At 41.5% G+C, this 20,484-nt stretch overlaps 1 long non-coding RNA gene across 2 annotated transcripts in view; it reads left to right on the top strand.

Annotated features, from left to right (window-relative positions):
* LOC141809968 (uncharacterized) overlaps positions 1-17,774 on the top strand; it is a 231,588-nt gene extending 213,814 nt beyond the window's left edge. The window contains exons 6-7 of one of the 2 annotated variants that reach the window (XR_012600026.1): positions 853-928; positions 17,709-17,774. This is a non-coding gene — a long non-coding RNA (uncharacterized LOC141809968). Of the gene's footprint in view, positions 1-852; positions 929-1,412; positions 1,555-17,708 lie in introns of those variants that run through there. The other variant, XR_012600027.1, reaches the window with a different exon arrangement.
* The last annotated feature ends 2,710 nt before the right edge of the window (positions 17,775-20,484 follow it).

Raw genomic sequence — 20,484 nt, forward strand, 5'->3', positions numbered from 1 at the left:
AAAAAACATCTTAAAATCACCACAACAATCCGATGTGAGAAACATTTCTGCGAGGTGTATTGATTTTTTAAAGTTTGACCACAGCCCGTCTGAAATGACTGGGGAGATGGATTTTTTTGACCTATACTGCAGCCAGCCACCAGGGGGAGCAGTTTTTGTGGCAACCTCACTTCGAGCCGAGCAATGTGACATCCATGTTTTTTCTTACAGTCTATAGTAGACGAGCAGTTTGTAGAGACGCAGCAGATGCTGGACGCCAAAACATGCTTCCCTGTAGTTTGGAGACTGACATAAAAAGTTTTGTTGCCAGTAGCTTTTTTGAAAAAAGTTGCAAAATGAGTCTGAAAAGTTGTTAAGTATAGCTTTAAATCAGCCCTTTTACTGCAGTTATTTTGCTTCTAGCTGTGCGTTTGTTTCCTTTGTAGTGTGTTTCCGCTGTTTCATTTGCTTTGGATGTACTGGGTTTCTGAATATGATCTGCATTTATCAATATGCATGTCGTTTTAGCTGTTGCAGTATGGCCTTTGTTGGCCACCATACTAATCTGTGAAACATGCTCACTTCTTCTTGTCACGCTCTTTGTCTGTAAAATCTCCTGTGAGACTCTGGTCCCAAACAAACGTTGGTGTCCAGCCTTCATGATGCAGAGTATTTACCCATAATGTCTTTGCACAAAATCGCCTCTGCCTCATTTACATTTTTAATGTTTACATAATGTTATTTCTCCTCTGCAGTTCCCATTCATCCTGTCTTCTTCAATGAACCGTCATTTGCATGAAAATAGCGAGGTGGACACCTCGGCGTCTGTCTGCAGCTCCCTCTTCACTGATTCTTCTGTGTCTGTTCCTGCAGGTGGTGACTCATCCCTCTGTCTGCTGTCATCCTCTCGCACAGGGCGCATGCAGGGATGATTACAGCCGTGGACCAGGTATGATCATACCTTCTTTGTACAGGACTCAAACTTTTCAGCCGCTGTGACAGATATAGAAAATGAGACGCTGGTGTCACAGCTCTGAGCGAAACCATCTTGCTCTTTCTTTTTCTTCTTCTTCGTCCTCCTCGTGTCCACATCACCTGGTCCCGGTCTGAGGTTTTGTCGTTCTTCGCCTGATGTCACATAAATCTCTAATGATAATTGCCGTAATTGCTGCTCCATTCGTCTGCCCTCACCTCCCCCTAGTCACCTCCTCCCCTCTTGTTCTTGATAATCAGCCATCAGCAGACTTTCCCTGGGTTTTCTCATGCAATTACGCAGAGCAGCGTGTTATTAGTTCCCATGGTGACGCTGAAAGATAAACATCAAAGTATGCGATACTGTGTGGCTTATTGATTTAACAGATCTCAGGCTTGCTCTCATAATGTCTGCACATTTGACCTTTGACCTGTCTTTATGTTCTCTGACAACACGGCAGACTCTGGCAGTGATTGTGGTTCTGAGGAGACTGTGAGTCTTGAATCATCCTCTGCCCCCACAGTTCACAGTCTGCCTCCTCAGACCTCAGAGACCTGAAGTGTGGTCCCTGAGGGCTCTGATGGTGGAGATGTTTGAATAACTCTGCACACGAGCAGAAGATAGCAGCAGATTTGTCGTCACTTTTTCCTCCTTTGATTGATCGCTGAAAGTCCTGAGAGCAGATTTTGTTTATGAAGACCTTTCAAAGTAAAAGTCACAAAGCGCTCCACATTTAAAGCCTGTTTATTATGACTTTGACTCTGTGTGTAGTTCTGGCTCCTCTAAACCTCAGTGTTTCTTGTTTCGTATACGTGTGTGATTTCATGACACAACTGAACTGCCTTTCTGATGTTTTATGAGGATTATCTAAACTAATTTAGTCCAACAAAAACATGAACTGTAACCTTATATAACCAAAACCTAAACCTAAACCAAAGCTTTGTTCATCACAGACATGCTCAGTGATGGACATTTACCATACACAGTTAGGATGTGATTTTAGGGTTTTTAGTCCTTCAACAAAAGAAAGAAAGTTTATAAATCTTTGTGTTCGTCCTCACTCAGTTTATTTTCTCACAAACATTTACTTAACTTAGTTAAAACAGTGTCATGACCAGAGGAATCAGCTTAAAAACGGTGAAACTAACACCTTGGTAGAGCCATAGAGGACAGCAAGCTGATATAAAAATCACAATTTGCCTAGTTTTGCATTTAAATTTCTATCTGTTATGTTTTTGTTTTGGACTCTGAGGATTAATTTAAAGTTTTATGTCACCTATTGAAATATTGTTTCTAACAGGTATGTGGGGTTATAAGTAGGGATGGAAGAGTAGACGATTTTCCATACTGGACATGAATGCAGCGTTGCAAGGTTATATATTGAAGAATAAATATGTTAAATTGACAAAAAATTCGATTTTATTATTTAAAAAAAGATATTTTTTACCACATAAAAACAAAAAAGTACTGAAAATTGGTACCGTCAAGTACCAATACTGATTGCCAGGTACTGGGAATTGATACCGTATGATTTCAAATGTGAAAGGTATTTGTTTGCATGTCCTGCCGCTGTGTTTTTGCTGCCATAAAGGGTTGCTTATTGTTGTGAATTTCCATGTGGGTTCAGGTGAAGAAGACTCCTGGTAAACATGTGATGTTTATTTGTTACCCACAACTATGAGGGACAAATCATTCCCTTTTTTGTCACTGCAACGCTGCCTCCTTTCATCTGTGGATTTATCAAAACTGTCTTTTGGAAAGTAGCCTTAGTTGGAAACTTCTTGTCCTGCAAGAGGATACAAGAGGATTTTGTTTGAGTTGCCACTACAGACCTGTTAGTTTTCAGTGTTTTGGGGATGAAGCTCCCATGAAATACAGACCGGAAAGAAAATAGATAAATAAAAACCTAGGAAATTTAAACTTTAATTCATTATTTATTCAACACAGAAAACAATTTAGCCATCTTAAGACAAAGTTTGCAGCCATGCTGAGATCTATGTTTTTATTTAAAACTACTTTAAATTCATTATGCCTGACATACCGGACTCTAATTGGCCTATGACTCGCCATGCCAACGTCTGAGGCTAGACACTGGACTATTTTGACAAGCTGAGGGGCGACGCGCTGACACTGTATGTGTGTGCATATTCATCTCTCAACAAACTACTACACTCAATCCATGAGAGGCCTGCTGCCTCTCCCTGGTTATCCCTGGCCCTGCCTGGATATTCCCTGAGACGTCATCCTCGACCCCCCTGACCCATGTTTCAGGAGGTCTCCCTGGGGATAATGAAGGGGTCGAGGAAAGAGAGGACCGTAGAGAACTTCCATCTTTTCCCTGGCTCTTCCGCCGCCCCACTCTTTTTTTCCTGCTCCTTCCTCCTCTCTATCAGGAAGGTGTCTCTGAGTCTCTTCCATCTTTTAGGACACCCGTGCTGGCAAATCCAACTTAACAAATATTTCCAGAACTTACCTTCAAAACCTGTCTCCTCAGTGACTTTCACCCAAGCCTGCTCCTTTTTTTCTCTGTAGAGTTCACACGTCGTATCTTATAACTCTGGATGATGACACACCACACAGATTATTTTCTCCTTCATCTTTCGGCGGGGTTGGAGTTGGAGCAGGTGGCGGGAGCGTCCAAAGCATCCAACACGCTGTCCAGGGCAAATCTGCGTCCAAACCTGTCTTTGCATTGACTTTGTATGTAATCCCGATGCCTGTCTTTGCGAATTTGCGTCTGGTGTGGCCATGGTATTAGACTGGCCGATGCACACACTATATTTGTATACTAAACTGGAATATTATAGTCAAACAGCATAGTTACTCAAAGTTTTTGAAGTAGAGAGTGAAGTTAAAGGAGAGAAATGGTGATAATTTGTAATAATGCACACTCTGGCCACCCCTATGTCACTGCCGTCAAAGTCTGGACATGTGTGAGTTTTAGTCCAGTCAGTTTTGGTTGCATGTAAAAGAGCCCTGTACAGTATGATTCACCTTTGAGACACTTTGAAAAAAAAAAAGGTCATAGTTCTGAAGACATGGCGGCTTTTATTTTGGCGTGGGGTATGCCACAGTCATTTACATGTAGCAGAAACCCTGAAATAGTTTCAGGTTTAATCTGTTCTTGAATCTTCTTGCACTCTGAGCATTATCCGTCTCTCTTTCACCGATCCGAGAATCCATGAGAATTTGTTTATCATCTGACATCTTGATGCTGATGTTTTGCAAAATCTGAAGTAGCTATCTGCTCAACATCTTCCAGTTGAGACTTTAATGAACCGTCATTTTGACCGTAATCCTCAAGCGTAGAAAGTAAGTTAGACAGAGGCTTTACTTTGATTTACTTTATGTCTTTATGTCTTTATTTCTGGAAAGAGCCATAAAGATTAAATGTGCTCTGCATTCGCTGCGAGAGAAGGTGAAAGTGAGCTGGTGTGCTTATTATCTGCTCCAATTCGGCATCTGTGTGTCTCCTCTTTAAATTTGAATCATTACCAAATAGTAATTTTAGACTTTGAGGAATTATTCTTGTCTATTTGAAAGGAAAAACAGCCTTTAGATTTTAACATCAATGTTCCAAAATTCAGTCAAAAAACTTAGAGTTGATTCTTCCTCTAAAGGAAACTGCTCTACTTACCTGATTCAACAAGTTGTGGGATTTAAATCTCTCCTCAGAGAACTAAGTTTTCATAAAAGACTTTAATTAAAATTGATGGTGAGAAGTTCATGACCCCTGAAAACTCTTATCTTTTGTATAAACTTAAGCTCATGTATCATCCTGTAGTAAACAGCCTCTCAGAGGTCGCTCTGCACACGTTCACCACAGTAAAAATCCCCCTCATGTTTTTTTGGATCCTTCTGACAAACCGATGTCTTCATGCTGTATCTCTCCTCTCTCACGCTGTCTCGCTGCCTTTTCATCACGCCCTGTTTGTGATCACCACCTCTGTGTGGCGGCCTTGGTGTGGTTTCAGCCCCCAGACATCCTCTCAGGGAGCCAGGGCCTTGTCTTGTCATGTGATTTCCCGACCGTGTCTGGAGGTAGCGTGGGCGCTGGCAGAAAAAAAACATGCAACTGGGTTAACTCCTGCAACCCGTGGGCCTGCCGCGGTTCAGATCTTGTGAACCGGTGATTAAATCGTCTGTTTTCACCCGACTTTGTTTCACACTTGTCTGCCAAGCGGCATCAGCTCATGCCTGACCTCCACTCCCCCTGCGCTCCCTCTGTCTTTACCTTCGGCTCTGATGGAGGAGAAAACAGGAGCTTTCGTGTAATTATCCTGACTGCATCTCCCTCATTAGACTCCTGCGGTGGAGCCCATAAACAGCTGCTGCGTGTGGCCCCTAGTGAGGCACACAGTGGACGCCTCACCCACATGTAACCTGACCAAACACATCACACAGCCATTAGACAAACCTTCCACCAAGTCAGGAGCAAAGAAATGCAAAATCAGATCCACAGTTCATCATTAAACCAAACATTCAAACTGTAAGCTCGCCTGTGAAATCTCCTCGTGTTGTGTGGAAATCTGTGCTCTCACTGTCAGAAGACGGGTTGATGCTCCACAAAACGCTCATTTATTTGCTCAGGTGCTGACGTTGATGTATGGTTTGTTTACTCCTCATCCCGCAGCAGTTTGTTCTGGGTCATCCAGAGGCTTAGTCTGCATAAGTCTTATCAAACCTCCGCTTCGTTCAGCGCTCCTCAGGTCTATGGGGCTGATTGTTACACACACTGTAAACAACAACATTTCTCCACATTTAGCTCTAAAACATCACTTTTTCTACAGATATAGAGAAATATTTGTGAAATATATTCGTCAAATATTATATATTAGTGTTGAATTTCTTTATCTAAATGTTGAATGTTATTTTTTAATGTTATAAATGAATGTCCTGATTCTACATATTTTACTAGGTTTCTTAACATGAAGTTTCACTCTAAATATTTATCAAAGATTTATAAATCTTGAGCAAAAATTACTAGATATTTACCAAGGTTTCTAAATATTAAGTCAAGCTTTCTTAATCTTCAGCAAACATCTATAAATCTAAATCTAAATATTTACAAAGATTTCTAAAAATGAAGTCAAGATTTCTTAATCTTGAGGTACGGTTTCTAAGTATTTAGCTTACATGCAAATCCACACTCTCACTCCTCCACCAAAATAAAAGTTTGAGGAAGCAATTTGAGAATGTCAAACTCTTCATTCAGCGTTCCTCAGGTCTATGGGGCGCCAATCGTAAAGTTGCACACACTATAAATAACAACATTTCTCTACATTTAGCTCTTAACCCACTAACACTTTTTCTGAAGATTGAGAGAAATGTTTGTGAAATATGTAATAGTTGAATGTTTTATCTCAATGTTGAATGTTATTTATGAATGTTATAAGTGAATGTCCTGATTCTAAATATTTAGCTACGTTTCTAAACATTTCGTTTTCATTCTAAATATTTATCAAAGATTTGTAAATCTTTTGGTAAGGTTTCTAGATATTTAGTCAAGATTTATAAATCTTTAGCAAAAGTTTCGATTTATGAAGTGAAGATTTTTAAATCTTGAGGTATGATTTTTAAATATTTAGCTTATATGTAAATTCACACTCCCACTCGCCAGAAGTAGCAAAATAAAAGTTGAATGAAGCGACCCAGCCAATGGGATTTTGAGAAAGTCAAAGAGTCGGCTAAATCAGCCATTAAACTGCTTGAAAATAAACGTACCAAGTGCCGTGATGGGGCTGTTAAAGATCCTGTGTCCAACATTGAAGAAATAGAGCTTGACATTCTCAAAATCACTTCCTTGAACTTTGATTTGGTAACACCTGGCAGGCAGGAGTGTAAATTAGCATGTTAGCTAAATACTTAGAAATCGTACCTCAAGATTTAGAAATCTTGACTAAATATTTAGAAACCTTAGGGAATATTTAAAAGTCTTTGCTGAAGATTTATAAATCTTTGATAAGTTTTTAGTCTTAGTTAAACATTTAGAATGAAACTAAATGTTAAGAAACGTAGCTAAATATTTAGAATCAAAGGATTTGCAAAGAATTCTTAATATCTAGTCAAGAATTATAAATCTTTTGCAAAGATTTCAGGATATTTCCTAAGATTTCTAAATATGAAGTGAAGATTTATAAATCTTGGGTACATTTTTTGAAATATTTTGCTAACATTGAAATTCACACACTTACCCACCAGAAGTACCAAAATAAAAGTTGGAGGAAGAAATCCAGCCAAGCGGATTTTGAGAAAGTCAAATACAGTCGGCTAAATCAGCTGTTAGAAATAAACAAACTAAGTGCAGTGATGGCGCTGTTGAAGATCCTGTTGCAGATATTGAAGTAGTAGAGCTTGACATTCTCAAAATCGCTTCTTCAAACTTTTATTTTGCTACTACCTGGCAGGCTGGAGTGAATCTGCATTTTAGCTAAATATGTAGAAATTATACCTCAAGATTTAGAAATCTTGACAAGATATTTAGAAATTATGTTTAAGATTTATAAATCTTTGATAAGTTTTTAGTCTTAGCTAGATAATTAGAACGAAACTAAATGTTTAGAAACGTAGCTAAATATTTACAATAAGGACATTGATTTATTACATTTATAAATAACATTCAACATTAAGATCTAACACTGCACGGTGGTGCAATGGTTGGCGCTGCAGGCTCACAGCAGGAAGGTCAGTGGTTCAATTCCCAGCTTGGCTGGTGGGCCTTTCAGTGTGGAGTTTGTATGTTCTCCCGTGCATGCATGGGTTCTCTCCGGGTTCTCCGGCTTCCTCCTACAGTCAAAAAACATGCTCACCAGGTTAATTGGTCACTCTACATTGTCCCTAGGTGTGAGTGTGTGAGTGAATGGTTGTCTGTGTCTGTGTCAGCCCTGTGATTGGCTGGCGACCAGTCCAGGGTGTACCCGCGACCCTAAACAGGATAAGTGGTTCAGAAAATGAATGAATGAATGAATGAATTAATAAAATTCTCTAAATCTGCAGAAAAGTGATGTTTTTGAGCTAAATGTGGGGAATGTTGTTGTTTGTAGCGTGTGCAATTTTACAAACGTCGCCCCACACAGGTCTGCTGCGTCTTTCATTTTCATACTCAGCAGACGTTTTCATGGTGCAGAGTCAGTTTGCTCCTCCATAAGTGCAACGGGCAGAATCCATTAATACAAAGTCAATGAGTTTGGTCAATAAGGCAGTTTAGCCAAATACATGAATCAACAACAGCAAATCAAAGTGTTTTCCAGTAAGTGGCTCTAAGAGGGAGGGTGTCCTGCTGTGCGATGTGAAAACCCAATTATGATCAGAATAATGCTCCGTATTGACCGCCGTGAGAGGCCGTGAGGTGCACGGGGTGGGGCTGCTCCGGGGATGACCCCTTCCCACATCACGATTGATTGGGTGTGTCGGAGCAATCCAGGCCCAAATGACTCAGGGAGGGCCCGCGCGTGGAGCTGCGTCCAGGCTGGGCTGGCTTTATTAACTTACCCAGGAAGAGGGCACTGTAAATAGCCTGCAGTGGAGCCTCGCTGGGGGACACTGCAGGAATAAAGAGGGGAAAAGCAGCCCCGCTAAACTCAATTTGTAATCTAATCCAGGGTGCTGCCATCGATCGAGATGGGCTCCTGCAGGAGCAGCCGAACTGCAGCTGGGCAATGCATTAAAGCACGGCCCAGCTTATCACACGCCCTGTTTACCAGACGGCTGTAAAAATGTCTCACTGAGCTTTCTGTACTTCATTTGTTTGGTGAAGTGTGAACAGATTTAATTCATCCTGCAGCTCTGAAAAGCAAACACAGAGTGGCTGAAAAATCACAACAGTCTTCTCTGATTCTCCAGAGGCTGTGAGCGCTCAGAGCTGAGAATCAACACAACTTGATATAAAGTTTAATAAAACATGTTTCTTTTAGAAATGTCTCTTTAGAAGGTTTTAACAATGACCACATTGTGCAGACTTGGAAAGAACCATTCATGCTTTTCTCAGCTCAAGACTCGACTTCTGCAATGTGTAGTATGTCAGTGTCTCCAAGTCGTCATTTTGCCGTCTTCAGCTACTCCAAAATGCCGCTGCACACTTGCTGTTTCGAACATGTTTCCCCTGTTTTGTTTTCCCTTCACTGACTTCTTGTTCCTTTTAGAATTGATTTTAAATCGCTGCTTTATGTTTTTAAAGCCCTTAGTGGCCTTGCCCCTCCCTATTTGGCAGATTTACTGTGTTTTAGGAACCCTAATAGGGCCTTACAGTCCTCAAACCAGCTCTTGCTGGAAGTCCCAAGAGCAAGGTCTGAACAATGGGGAGATCAGTAATGGGGTAAGATATTCCTGCCATTTCTATTGTATTGTATTGTATTGTATTAAATTTGACATCACAGTAAAGAGAAGCCAGTAACAGAGCTCAAATATGGTGTCCAAAGTGAGGAGATAGTCCCCTTTAGTGTTCATGAAATACTTAAAATGTGGTCGTGAAATGCCTTCCAAAATTAAAGCACCATTTCCAAGAGAATACATCTTCCATTATTGTAAAATTATAGGTAAAGAATTGTATTTATAGACCCATGCAAACAGAAAATGTTTAATGTTTTTACATTTCTGTGTTGAAGTCCTCCAATAACCCTTGTTACTGAAGTTTCACTAACATAAAGCTGTAACTCTCTTGAACTTGTTTATCTTGTATATAATTGAAGGTAAAACCAAATCCTAGCATTTGAAATTGATATTTTCACCTTTGTTTTTATTGTACTTGCTTTGTGAAATCTTAAAAATGGGACACACTTTGACGCAAACATCACAAACATCAACTTTATGGGGCGCAGATGGCCTAGTGGTTTCGGTTGCGCCCTATGAAGTTTGCCCTCGTGCAGGAAACAGGCCTAGGTTCGAGTCCAGCCCGTGGTTTCCTGCATGTCATTTCCCACTCTCACCCCCTTGTCTACTCTATCCACTGTCCTCTACTCTGTCTTTAAAGGCATAAAAAGCCCAAATGATAACTTAAAAAAACATCAACTTTATTTACTTTCTTATAAAGAGGAAACAAATCAAACCCTGGCATAATCACTGAACTTGGCATAAAACCTCAGGTGTCTGCCTCAGACCCACGCAAGAACCTATTCTCCTGTGGACAGCACCCACCTGAGAGATTTTCAATGCTGGACTGGAGGTTAAATGCAATTTTTTGTTGCATCAAGGGTTGGAATCCCTTGACTCAACCAATCAGGTGACTTTTTTGGCGTCATGTCTCACAGTGTTGACATTATTCGACTCCATGTGCCACAGATGTGGTCTGTTTCATACTGTTGACCATCCTCTAATTGGAGGACAGGACTCCTCTTTTGCATCTTTCTGTAACCACGTATACATGGACCCAAATATTCTGCTTGCATTTGGTTTATTTGCTCAAACGGAAATAATTTAACCTTTGTATACACTTCATTCTGAAAGAAAAGTGCCAATCTGAATGGACAGGGGTGGAATATTCCTTTCCCCAAACCGATTGAGGTATCATGTATCTGCTCAAATGGAAGGTTGTCAAGGTGCGTTCTTTCGGCGCATGCTCAGATATGACGTAAGATGCAACTAGAGACGTTCCTCAATTGTTTGCGCATGCCCCTATTCTGTTTGATTCTAGCGGCGCCTGTAGACCAGAGATTGGAATATTTCTTTCCATGTATACTATTGTTTTCGGAAAAGTCATTCAGAAAGATTCCATTCGGAAAAAAGAAAAACTCCTCATGTAATCGTGACTAGTGTCATTATGATCGTTGTGCTCTGTGACCTCCACACCTCTGTCCGTGTGAAGCTCTCAGGACTTCAGTGTGGGCCTTTTGTCGGCCGTATAATACCCCGTTCTGACAGCGAGACCCCGCCCCTGTGTTTGATCTGATCCGAGCTTTTGAGAGACGATACCTGTGTTAACTACCAGCTGTCAGCCGGCACCAGTAGCTCCTTCCTTCCTTCCACACCGGGGAGCAGATTCACATCAGTCATGGATAAAGTGCTGCAGCTCCTCTCCCATCAACACCTCCTGCTGCTCCACATGTGAATCCCAGAGACGCTGAGTGCATTGTTGCAAATGAGCGGGAAGTAGAGGTGATGGATGCTCTGTCCTGTCAGACGGGTGGTACGGACAGCTCCCTGTTAAGTAAACTTTATGTCTCTGCACTCTAGACTCGACAGCATTAGCTCTGTGTAAGCGGCGTAGAATAAACTATACATGAGGCTGATTAGACTCTTCAAACACACTTAGCTTGAACTGTTTGCCATATGGAGCAATGAACGACGTTAACATTTATACGTTCTGCCACGGTAGTTACTGTAAGGCTGCTTTTCTGTGAAGTGATACCCAGAATTCCCCTACAGAATTTTATGAGCCGCGTGTTTTGCTTAAAAAATCTAATATAATGCCTGAAGTACACCGTGGACCCCTTTAACCAGCTAATTTTTTTCTTTCTTTCTTGTAAATTCCTGCACAGGGTTAACATTTCCATGATAAAATGTGATACATTATAGTACGGCTAAAGAGAAGCTGTGATAAATTCCCTGCCCACACAGAGTCCTCCTGTGAGATACCATCAGAGGACAATCCTTCAATTTTGAACCCAGCGTCGCTTCGTGATCTCTCTTTTCACCGCGTCTCTCTGCATCATGTTCAGCTCTACTGTCGGACTCTCAGGTTTTTATCGCTTCCATGTGTTTCATGCTCGGTTAGGGACTGGGAGGGAATGAATTGATCCCTAAAGAAACAGCCTGTGTCAATTCTCTGCATCAGTTTGGCCAATCGGCACCCCTGCTGCTCCCACTCGCTCTCGTGATGGTCTCAGCAGAGGTTCAGTAATATCTCCTGGAATGCTTGAAGCGCGCACATAAACGCTATCTGTGCTTTTATCTCTTTAGGTTCTTACACAAGAGCTCCTCTGTCAGCGGCCGGACTGACAGGAAGCATTCCCACGATGTGAACAATTTAACGTCTAAAGTAAAACTCTCGGCTGATTTAAGGTTTTGTTTGTGAGGTAACTTCGCTTTTTAAACTTTCCTCTCAAGTGACGCATGCGGCTGGATTAGGGTGAAAATTGAAATGATGTCCTGCATTTGATCGGCTCTTGCTGTCTTAAGTGAAGGCAATCTACTTTCTGAAAGCATGAAATTCATCCGAAAGCTGAAAGAGGACTATCACCATTGCCTGTGTCCGCTGTCAATCAATATGACCGTACATGTGGCATCACAAATTCATCAACCTGTCACCTGCATCCAGAGGTGTCAAGAGTATTCACATTCATTACTCAAGTAGAAGCACAGATAGTAGGGTTTAAAAAGACTTTTGTAGAAGTTCAAGTATCAACTTGAGTACTAGTTTCAAAACTACTGTGAGTATAAAAGTAGAAGTACTAAAAAGGGAAAAAGTACCTCCAAGGACAAAGGGTTAGGCCACAGGAGCCTGAAGTGCACTTTAAAGGCCATAATGACTATAAAGTTTAGTTTTCATTAAAATATTAATGTTGAAAAATTTGTTGCAGCTGGTGTTGACCAATAATCAACACAAAGGCTAGATTAATTTAAACCGATCCAGGCTAGCCAAAATGTTTGATTACTTTATTTAGACACTACTACCACACCCACAGTGTTTCCCTTTTATTACATTGGGGAGCGCCCTGCCACCTAATGGCATTTAGGGATGGGTACCAAAGTAGGTAGTTTTATAGGTACCAGCCGAATTCAGTCAAAAGTACCGGGTACCGATTCATGTAAAATCAAAAGGTACCATGTTTAGGTACCTAAACACATCCTTGTGACTGTGAGGGAGTGGAAGAGTAGGTGATTTTCTATGCTGGACATGAACACAGCATTGCAGGGTTATATATTGAAGAATAAATATTTATTCATTTATTTCCTGAGCCGCTTATCATGTCAGGGTCGCGGGCAGCTGGAGCCTATCCCAGCCGTCATTGGGGGAGAGGCGGGGTACACCCTGGACTGGTCGCCAGTCAATCACAGAGCTGACACAGAGACAGAGTGATCAGTTAACCTGATGAGCATGTTTTTGGACTGTGGGAGGAAGCTGGAGTACCCGGAGAGAACCCATGCATGCACAGGGAGAACATGCAAACTCCACACAGAAAAGACCACCGGCCAAGCTGGGAATCAAAGCAAAGACCGTCTTGCTGTGAGCCTGCAGTACTACCCTTTGCGTCACCATGCAGCTAAAGAATAATTATACAAATTGAAAAACTTTGAGATTTATCATGAAAAAAAAAAGTATATTTTTTTACCACATAAACACAAAGAAAGTATTGAAAGTTGGTACCGTTGAGTACTGGTACCCATTGCCAAGTACCTGGCATAGGTACCGAATCATTTCAAATGTATCCATCCCTAACATAGATTAGTTGACTTTTAAGAGTTAAGAACATACACTGAACGCAAAAAATAGTCAATACTCTAAGTATACACAATCACAATTTTTCACAAGCTCTGAGAAACTTGTGAAAAGCATTGAAGCAACGCGTCCCACATTGTCTCACATTATCCTGCACAAACACACCCCTCATCCCACATTTGGATTGTAAGCACCTGGTCACCCCAGGCCGAATATCGACTCACAGCTTTTAAATCTCAACGCTCCAGAGGACCCTGTACAAGGACCGTCCGTCCTTCACTGTGGTCTTGTCAGTATTTATGGAAAAAGGCCAAACGTCCAAAGAATCCCTGCATGACTACGATGATGTCATGCTGACCTTTGCCCTGGATGTAAATCTCCTTTTTATGATTACTCAGAGCATCAGGAATCACCCCGCCGCCTCGGGCTTTGGGGGAAATGGGTTGAGTCTTTGGAAGCAATTTAAAGCGAGTCTCTGCAAATTGAAAAGTTTCATCAGGGGTTTCAGGTCAGTTACTCATGCACACACCTTCTTTTTTTTCCCCTCCCGACAGTTTTCTTTCCTTTGTGGCATGATTTATGCGCCAGCTAATCCGTCACAATCACAAGCTGGGAAAGACGTTTTCAGCACCATCGCACGCTGTCAGGGGGCAGGGGTTGTGATTTAGGGGCATACGGATCGGCTGCCGCTGTGAAGGGAGGAAGAGGTTTCGAATGGAGCCCGGTTCGCTCTGACATGGGTCAGTGAAGAATGTGAAGGCTGGGCAGGAAGTGGAAGGGTTGTCTAGTTTTTCAGGTTTATTTTTCTACCCTCTCTGTAAGGCTGTGGTGTGGGGCTGGTCTGTAGCTCCCAATCGAACATGATGGATCAAACATGTCGAAAAATAAACACACACTCGCAGAGACGCACAGTTTGTCATTCCCTTAATGCACGAGGAGTAATTCACTCCATCAGTTGTGCATGTGTGTAAGAACAGACACACACACACTCAATTAGCAGCGCTGCTCGGCGTGCAGTAACACTCCCCTGACTCTGTCTTTCCTCCGAACAAACAGCCAGATGAAAGCTCGGCTCCACGTCACAGTTAGCTCTGCACTAATGAGCTGACCAAAGGTAATGGATTGCTCATTACGGCAACTTAAGTGTGTCTTGCTGGATTCTTTTAAAAGAGGAATCTGACTTCATCCGTGTCTGGCTGTCAGCTTCAGTGAGACTTTAAGGTGGCTGTCTGAGCTATAGGGTAAAAACGAGGAAATTATAAAGCTGTTAAGGCGATTTGATTCCTCTGGGTGGAGGTTATATTCAGAGGAAAGTCAGGTGTGGTTAGGAAACGTTTGAGTTCTGTCTTCTGCTGCATCTTATTGCCAGTGATTAATCTTTAATCATCTTTCTTTTTGTCACCTTCATTAGCTTCTTTAATGAATCCTGATTTTTTTCTCTTAGCTACATGTTCAGGTTTATGTCAGATCCATTTACCATCAAAGGTGTACCTCAGGGCTCCATCCAGGGTCCAACCTTTTTTTCTTTTTTTTTTTTTTTTTTTTTTTTTTTTTTACAGCTACATTAAAGGGGCTGTGAGGAGTTTGAAAGTTATCTTGAAAAAGTCTCCCTTCTAGATATATGCCTGATCGTAATCCACACTTTAAAATTAGATTATCAGCGCCAACATTGCTGGTTACATGTTATTGTAAATTGCTACTTCTTAGCTTCCAGTTCGGGTCGACCAAGACCGGATTGATTAACAGCACGTCTAGGTCTCTATGAAAACACCACCACCAAACACCGGCTGACAGAGTTTAGTTGAGAGAAGAGATGAGACATAGAGATCTGTGATTAATTTTGAAGTGATGGTGGACACTGGAGCCTAACTGTTGGACAGAAAAAGGACAGAAGAGCAGAAGAAAGATAAACAGGAGAGAGATAGAGCACAAGCTAAAGGCTAACACAGGAGCTAAACTGTTTATGATAGTGCTCACTCCAACCCACAGTCAGCAGTTATTCTGCAGTGGTCTGCTCAAACTTGAGAGTCTATCAATAAAATGAAGAGTGAGGTTACGTTAGCTCTGATTGGTAGATGACTGGCAGGACATAGCTAACCAGGATTTACGAACATGTCTTAGAGCACTAGACTGTCAGCTGCGCTAAATATAAATAGCTACTAAAGTACTTACAAACTGACAGTGTTTACTTTTTGTCACGTTAGCCTACAGATACGTCAGAGCGCCGGGCTCCCGATAGCACTACATATAGCCGACTGCTACAATCTTTGCTTGATGTCACGTTTCAAACCGTAGCGCTACATAACTGTACTGATACCTTACCCTGGCTCATTGTATCCAGTAAAAAGTTGTCTCGAATAAAGAAAATTTGTTTTGATCAGATCTCCATTTAATTCCAAAACAAACACACGCCTCACTAAAAGTAATTTACGACAGTGTGTGAAGACTGCGGGCCACAAGGTGGCGAGGGAGTGCAATTAAAGCAGATCCACCTCATAGCATTTTCAAAGATGTTGCTAAAGCTGGCAGGTCTCAGATCTATTTGTATGCCGATGATACCATCCTATACTCATCTGCCCCTTCACTCTAGTGTCCTCTCTTCAGCTCAGCTTTACATCTGTTGAACAGTCCTTTCATAACCTCCTCTTTCACCTTAACATCAGTGAAACTAAATGTATCATCTTTGACAGGAGGAATGTTGTATCCAGCCTCCCTATGATCAGCTGTTCAGATGGCTCAGATCCGATAAATATCTTGGCTTCTGGTTGGATTCATCTCTGTCTTTCACCACACACATTAACCACCTTCAGACCAGAGTCAAACCAGACTAGCTTTACTTTTACACAATAAGCCTCCTCTACTCACGCTGCCAAACACACCCCGGTCATGATGACAATACCAGCTGATTCTGGGTTATGGTGACATCATTTACAAAATGGCTTCAAGTACTACACTCTTTATCACTCATTTGTCCGTTTTGCTGCTAATGCACCTTTCTATACTTACCGCTGTGATTTCTGTAAATTGGTAAGATGGCCCTAGCTTCTTACCCAGCGGCTTCACTACTGGTTTCATTTTGTCTATGATGGGTAAGACACCTCCCCTACCTGTCCTTTCTTCTTCACATTCCCCATAATTCATTCTAGACCAGATCCAGTGAATACATCAAGCTTATCATCCCCAGTATTTCTGATTTTCTTTTTAATTTTGTTTTTTTTGGCCTAGTGGCTTAGGTCACGCTCCATGGTTTGAGTTTGATTCTAGCCTGTGGCCTCTTTCCCTAATGTCACTCCCCACTCTTACCTGTTTCCTGCTTTATGTGCTTTCCTCTCTACTATCTGATTGAAGGCATAAAAAGCCCCAAAATATCTTTTTTTTTTTTTAAAAAAAAAAGGAAAGAAAAGAAATTTTCTGCTATTTTTGACTGTAATTCCTTTTGTTTTGCAACAACTAATGACTGGAATAGCTGGAATACCCCCCCCCCCCCCCCCCCCCCCCCCCCCCCCCCCCCCCCCCGTTGGCTTCTCTTGGCCAGGTTGTGTTTGTAAATGATTGGTTGTCAAACATATGGTGGCCCATGGGTGTCAGACAATTGGCAAAAGCCACAACACAAACGCAAGAGCAAAAACACAGACGCAAACGCCATAACACAACAGAAGTAAAGCCACAACTGGAGTTAAAAGAAGTTAGTTACCCCAACAGATGCAAAAAAAAGTTGCGAAAATAATTAAATGATTTTCTTTTTCTAACTTAATCTATGATAAATAAAGCTTCTATGTGCTTTTATTTTTTATTTACCGGATAAATATGTCATCCTTTATTTAGCTTTATGAATCAATAACGTTAGCATTGAAGCTATATTTATCATAGCACCATACTTTCACAACTTTTCTGTGTCTGTTAGGATAACTGTCCTCTTAACTTCCGTTGTGTTGTAGCTTTTGCAAATCGTCTGACACCTACCAGCCACCGTACAAACATTCTTACCTGGTAAAATAAAGGTCAAATAAATAAAAAGTTTGCCATACATAATCTGGTTTATTACTATGCTAACGGTTAAAGATTACAAGGTGACACTAAGTATTGGTTTAGGGAAGACTTCAAACATGGGAACTACCTTTTTACTGCTGTCCTGGATTAAATTAGCACACAGCTGCTGCTCATAATCTGGTGAATCATTGTGTACATGAGATCTAAACAGGACAGATCCAGTTATGAGCCACCCTGGTTGAATTCATTGTGGCGATTCCCCTCTCTTCTTTAAGCTCTTCATGTTTACATGCTTTGTTTACCTTTTATGAAATGGTCGTTTGAATTTAATTCCACGTGGATCCTGCTGAGTCCGCATCATCAGGAACGGCACTGATACTCCGTCTCTTTCAGCTGATTTACCGTCTTTCAGTCAACACCAGCCAAATGAGAAATTCCTCCTCACGACCCCAAAGCCTGCACACCTCGCCGTGTAACACCTGCTCACCGGTGACGGATATGATGAAGATGAAGGTCACACCCTTTGATGTGTGTGTGTGTGTGTGTGAGCTGAGCACATGTGTGTGGATGCTCTGGTCTGTTTTGAATAGATGTCAGGTGTTAGACATTACAACCTCCCCTCCCCCCACCTCATGTTTGACATCTCACATTCTTTATAACACTTTCTGACACACACTCTCCTCATCCTCCTAAACGCAGCCGACAAGCCTGCGCCCACTACCCTTCCTTTCCCCTCCGCCGCGAGGCCGTCACGGCTGACACCTGCACAGGAAGCGTTTTAAACAATTAGACGTCCTCACAAAGCTCCAAACTGGACCTGCCAAGATGAGAACAAGAGATACAGAACATATTCCTCCTTTTTAGATTAAAAACTCTAAATTAAATCAAGTGTGTCATCCATGCGTGTCGGGGAGGGTCCGTAATGGCAGGCTTCTCCTTTTTTTAATTCTATTAATCCGCTCTCCTTACTCAGCCATCTCCCACTGAAACAGCCTCTCTGACTCATCTGCTGCAGGAGGGAGAGGGGGAACGGGAGGGAAGAGCACCCGAGTGTGAGGCAGAGGGGGTGGGCACGGTGCCCGCCTGAGGCAGAGTCAGTCACGACGCACCGCAGGATCCATTCATCACAGTGTTACGCTGGCACCGCCCACACCTCGGGGCTGTCCATCACAGCCAACCTGGGTTAGCTGTGAGAGTGAGGCTGCTTTATCTCCGAGCTGCTCTCCTGTGAGGTCCTGAGTTTAAGGATAAAAGGACACGAGTAGATCCTGATCAGCTCCCGGCGTGGTAGCATTAAGTTACTGCTCACAAGAAACAACCCAAGTCAGTTTAACACGAGAAACACCACGATGAATGATGCAAGACTACTTTTAGTGTGCTGCAGGCTAAGTTTGGCTCAAAAAGAAGGTTTTTATTTGTCAGAGGAGCGGTGGTCTCAGATGTGTGACAGACTGAACAACTCTTTAATACTCACATGTTCCCCGTTTTCCTGCCAAAATTCAGCGCCTGAACTACCCATCTGAGTCTTTTGGAATAAAACAAACTGCTTTTGTTACATTAGACATAAATAATGAGCCAATAAGGGGGAAGTAAAAACAGCAAACATTAGTGTTTACCCAGAGTTTTTCATTAATGTTTCCATAAAGTAATGTAAATCACACCCATGAATCTAACTGGTACAGAGACGGAGTTACATGAGAAGCTGGGTCGGCTATAGACGGTGGGTCTCAGGGCTGTTACCCACCGGTAAACAGTAAAAGTAGAGTCTGCCAACAGGAAATGAAACAAGTTGCTTTGGCCATTTATCCAATGAAAGGTTAGACTCAGGTTGGGAAACCCTTTAGCACCATGTTTGAGCTGGTGTGAACAATGTCTGACTGCTTTTGGTAACCGTTTTTGACTGAGCTGGTGGTAGTGCTGATTCCAGGTCAGTGCCTGACTTAGTACTGGTTCTTTGTGTTTGCCCTGACCAAGCACAGGCTCCAGGGGCTCAAAAGTGGTGCTTAGCAAGCACCAACTCTTTCCAGTGCCAGAGCTGGCTATGTATATATGAAAGCTGCTGAATGAGTCTGTTGATCTGTTGGTGTTTCCTGATTCTAAACCTGGACTGGAGGTGAAATAGAAGCAGGACATTGTTGTTTATTAGCCTTATGCTATTTTTATTTATCACTTTAAAAATCCTTCTGTGTACATTTGAGGCCATCACAACCTGGCCCTGATGTACCTGTCTGAACACTCCATCTCAACTCTGGAGCTCACTTCCACCTCATTGCAGAAATATTGACTCTCTTGCTTCATTCGATTCAAAACCCAAAACCCAACTCTCTCCATCTGCATTTTCCGATCTATCTGATTCTTTTTAACTTCGTGTCACTCCTGTTTGTCCGTTGGTTTTATTTATATTTATTGTGATTGTATTTTTAATTTTGTTTTTTAATTAACAATAAAGTGTCCTTGAGTGTTTAGAAAGGTGCTTTTAAATAAAAAAAATATCATTATTACAATTATATCATTATTATTGTTATTTTATCAAAAATTTATAATGAAATAATAATAATAATAATAATAATAATAATAATAATAATAATAACATTATTATTATTATTATTATCATTATTATTATTATTATTATTATTATTATTATTATTATTTCATTGACATTATTATTTCATTATTATTATTTCATTGACAGGATCAGATGTAATTTCTGCCTCATATTTCTGCCTCATATTCATATTCATATTTCTCCTCTGCTCTCTGTATCAGAGTTCTGCCCTGATTCCTTCACACTCACATACACAAACAGATGAGCACACACTGTGTAGCAGACAGTCAGGAAAAATAATGTCACAAACACAAATATAAAAAATCTCTGCCTACCTTTAAGCACTCCCATTGGCATCTCTGTTGCCCCCCTGGAACGGCTATGAACTGATGTTTTACGGTGACACATTGACCTGGCTCCAGCTTACAGAAAACCATACCAGTTCCAAGAAAATGGTTACAATAAGCTTAGCACTAGCACTGAACGAGCACTGGTGGAAAAGGGGATTGAATTTATCAACACCCGAAGAGCAAAAAATGGAGGAGGAATATCACAGATTAGTTTGTTTACATTGAAATAAAACCTTTGTTGGTTTGTTATTGTAGTCACACTAAATATGATCTG

This window comes from Halichoeres trimaculatus, unplaced genomic scaffold, assembly GCF_033239565.1.
Source record: "Halichoeres trimaculatus isolate MK-OKI-2021-1 unplaced genomic scaffold, fHalTri1.1 fHalTri1_scaffold_20, whole genome shotgun sequence".
Taxonomy (NCBI): Eukaryota; Metazoa; Chordata; class Actinopteri; order Labriformes; family Labridae; genus Halichoeres; species Halichoeres trimaculatus.